Source organism: Belonocnema kinseyi, chromosome 2 (genome assembly GCF_010883055.1).
Source record: "Belonocnema kinseyi isolate 2016_QV_RU_SX_M_011 chromosome 2, B_treatae_v1, whole genome shotgun sequence".
Lineage (NCBI taxonomy): Eukaryota > Metazoa > Arthropoda > Insecta > Hymenoptera > Cynipidae > Belonocnema > Belonocnema kinseyi.
Window position 1 is genome coordinate 94,048,542 of NC_046658.1, and position 4,158 is coordinate 94,052,699.

Genomic DNA, 4,158 nt, shown 5'->3' on the forward strand with positions numbered 1-4,158 from the left:
CTAGACTTCTCTTAGCGTCAGATAGTATCCGTATTCTCTCAACAATATGCTACCTGATGGTCAGCAGCTTTGACTTGTTAAGTGTGTGATAACGGGTCCGGAATTCGCGCGCGAACTTTCGAAACTTGGCGGTAAAATTCCTGCCAGATGTGATGTAGTCAATCAGACATTGAATGCGGGACGCGTACTTTCATGCCCAGCCTATCTTTATGGCAAGTTGCTGCATTTTGGTCTTATGATCAGCCGTTGGTTTTTTTTGACGTTTCGCATCGGCCAAAGCTCTCGCTGCATTATACACACAATAATTGATAGCCCATAGGTTGGATTCACCGGAAAAATGTCCACGAAGCTCGTCATCTATTTCAGCCAGATCTTTAGGCTTGAGAGAAACCTTGGTGTTGATGTTTCTCCGGGTCGTAAAGCATCGCTCTTCATCTATTGGTTGCCTGCCCGCGGTTGGTCTTAATGTCGCCTCTCTTTCTTTGTTGCCGGGTGTTTCTCGCACCACCTTAGGATTTTACCTACTTTTTCCATGAAGAGAAAAAATAGCTACACGACCGAAAAATTTAGTGGTCGTATGCAGGTATTATCAAAATAACGTCCAAAATATCCCTAGGGTTTTCCCTATTTCCTGCATCTAGGGGAAAAGTGAGATGTGTGCAAAAAATTCTGAGACCAGATTCGGAATCAGCGGCTCAAAATCCACAAGGGAAGCCTGGTCACTTGTTTCGTGCAAACAAAATTTTTTAATTTCTGGGCCTGTATTGGCCTATATATGGTCCAAATTGAATATGACTTTCAGTGGCTATTTTCAGATTTTTATCTATTAATCAAGATTTATGAAATTTCTGCAACATACATTTTTTATTAAAAAGTTCCAAATAAGTAATTTTACTTCATTGTATAATTTATTTCTAAATATTTCTAAACATTATTGACAAAAGAAAAAATTTTACTTGTAAATAATTGTTGAGTATCAGGAAATCATTCTGTTCTTAAAACTTTGCTGCCATACTATAATTGGTTGAATTTTTCACACTTTCAAACAGATAAGGAAAATTTAAAAAGAATTCGAAAAAAATCTAGAATCTTTTTAATAAATTTGAAAAACTTAAGAGGTTAAAATTTCTTTTAGATATTATATGAAAAGTTAAATGTTTTTGGGTATTATCTTAAAAGAATAATCTTATTTTTTCAAGATTTCATTTTACATGATTATGATGGTGAAATTTTTTATCTGGATGAGTAAATATGCGATTTTTCCGAACCGCCTAAGATATATATTATATTGTGGGTATACTCCGCAGGTAATGAGAAAAATCATTTTTTTTCAAGTTTATAAGGTAGTTTTTTTAAGATGGTCTCTTCAGTACATAGACATTTAATCTTGCCCTCTATTGTCCCTCTATTGCCCTCTACCTTCCGGGGTAGGCCGTAATGAAAAAAATTTTATCTATGAGCAATCGAGCACAAACGTCGCGAATAGCTTCCTGCAGTGCAAACAACTCCATCCATTTGGAGGCTGTTTAAAAGCAGATTCTAATGTCCTTTCACTTTTTAATTTTTGCCGGAAAAACTTGCGATTAAATTAAGCAAAGGGTGAAGTCACTGAGAAGACAAACATTTTACTTAATCGAATTTATTGATATGATCACGCAATAATTATGGTTGACTATTTGCTCCAATGATAGTTGGAAGTTACTAAAATTATTTCAGAACGTTTCTTTCGCTCATTGCGGAATTTTTTTACCGGCTCCGCAAGCACGAGGCTTTCGTTTCTCTCTCCCGATTTGTACTAATTTTGCCCGCTTCGGGCGATCAAGAAAATTAGGAAGAAAATGATTACGTCACACTCTCATACGTCACTCATCCCGGTATTTTAAATTTTTCCACTAGACGTAGATCTGTATAATAGTGATTCCAGCGTTTCTGCAAGTATTGTGGAAGCGGCTCATCCTAATCTAACTTTCTAAGACAGAGCTCTGGCATTAGCATTTTTGCTACTATTGTCATGGGAGCTAACTATCCATTAGGATCAAAAAGCCTAAGAATAAGAGATAAAACTAAACATTTTGTTGTAACTCCTAGTTGTTGTGTATTTACTGAAAATAGAAAAAAGTTCGATTTTGGACACCAGTGCAATCCTAGAACCTTTTTGGTTTCATTATCAACTGATTTAAATATATATTTTTTTATTTTCAGATAGAACATCAATTACTTAATTAAGACTAGAATCATTAGCAGACCATTTGCGTAGAGGAAACCCTTCTTTTTCAAGTAACTCAATTAGTTCCCTTTGTGGCTGCAAAGCTTGTTCCAAACTGTCTGTGCTAAAAATACATCGTCAACGTAGAAGTATCATTTTAGAATTACACTATCTTCAGGGTAATTGTTACCTTCGTCAAAGCTTTTTGTTTTAACACTCGGTTAGCCAAGAAAGGGGCAGAAGCCGCTCCGTATGTGGCAGTTAGCAACTGATAATGTAGTAACTCTCTGGAAGGACTGCGAAAGAAAATTGTCCTTTGTAAATCTACGGCTTTCGAATCTACCATAATTTGACGGATCACTTTACTGATGTCTGCTGTCACGCAATTACGATAATTTTGTAATCGTAGGATGACAGCTGTCAACTCATTCTGGAGTTTTGCGCGAACCATAAGAAGGTCATTCAACGATTTTCATAGAAAGTAGGACTGGAGGAATTAAAGACTACTCTTACTAGACTAATACTACTCTACTTACGTATGAATGGATGATGAGGCAAATATACCAGTACGCCATTCGAAAGAATTTGTTTGCTATCTTTACTTTCTTTATCTTTAATTTGTTTGCTATATTTGGTACGCCAGCGTGTCTGAGAAAAATGATTCTCACAACGTTGTTCTTCTTTAGTGAGCATAGATTCTTGTGATTTATCTTCTAATTCCCAGAATTTTTAAAGATCAAAGTTTATATCTTTCAATGTAGAGAAATGATTTATTTTTTATTTCGACCGAGTCTAAGAATTTTTATTCAGAATAGGACCCGAAAGTATCCATCCGAAAAGAATAGATTGTGCCGTTATGGATCCAGAAGGTCCTTGACACTATATATTATAATATATAATTACTATATATATAATTCATTAAACGTGACAACGTATAGGTAGTGATTGGAAATTTAATTTCCTTTTGATTAACTGGTGAAACAATTGAATAAACTCGCGCTTTAGCCACCCTAATAAAAACTTCACCGGTCGCAGTCACCTTAGTCATGGTCGGAACGCGGTTAGGTCGCAAGGAATTTATAAATGATTCAGATACAAAGGTAGCATCAGAACCTTGATCAAGAAAAGCTCTAAAAATTATTTCTTGGCCATTATAAACACGAATTTTAATTCTGGCAGTTGCTAATAAGGTCAGACTACTTTTAGAACAGTGTAGGCTCAAAGAAGGACTAGTAGCCGTAGCGCGTAATAAAGTGTGTTAATACTTTTGCCACTGAAAGCACGTGATTCAACTTTTACAATCCCGAATTCTATGATTAGATTTCAAAGATTTGAAACACAGTTTATATTTACGAACAGTCTCTTTTGTTTTATCTACAGAATGTTTCTTGAAAGTTTGACATTGAATCAAATAATCATTGCCTTTACAAAAAAAAACATCTATTCGTTAATTCAGCTGAAGCACTAGTATTATGCATCTGAGCAGACTTTTGACCTTTATAACCCAAAAAATTCAAGTTATTACATACGAGTTTCTTAAAAACTTGTATTTAGACATTTGTAAAGCTTCGAAAGTACGAACTTTTTGATCTAGATATTTCTTAAAATTTTCGTATTTGGGATAATAGGAGATGAATCAATAAATGATCCCATTGATCAGTCGGACAATTGAGATTCTTAGGAGTCAGCATCGCTTCATTTGTGGTGTCGCACAGACTTTAGGTCCTTTAAAGTGTCATTTGAAATATTCGAAAGAGAGAGAAACGAATGTAAATAAACATTAATCAAAGCTCTTTCATACCGTTCACGTGATAAATCGTTTAAGAACTACCCAAATTTGAAACATTTGCAGTGGTACGAGGGTAGTTCAATAAGTCCTTAGAATGACCAACAGATGGCGCGCGAATCGCTCCAAATCATCTGTTTTCAGTCAGCACCACTCCCGACTAGAT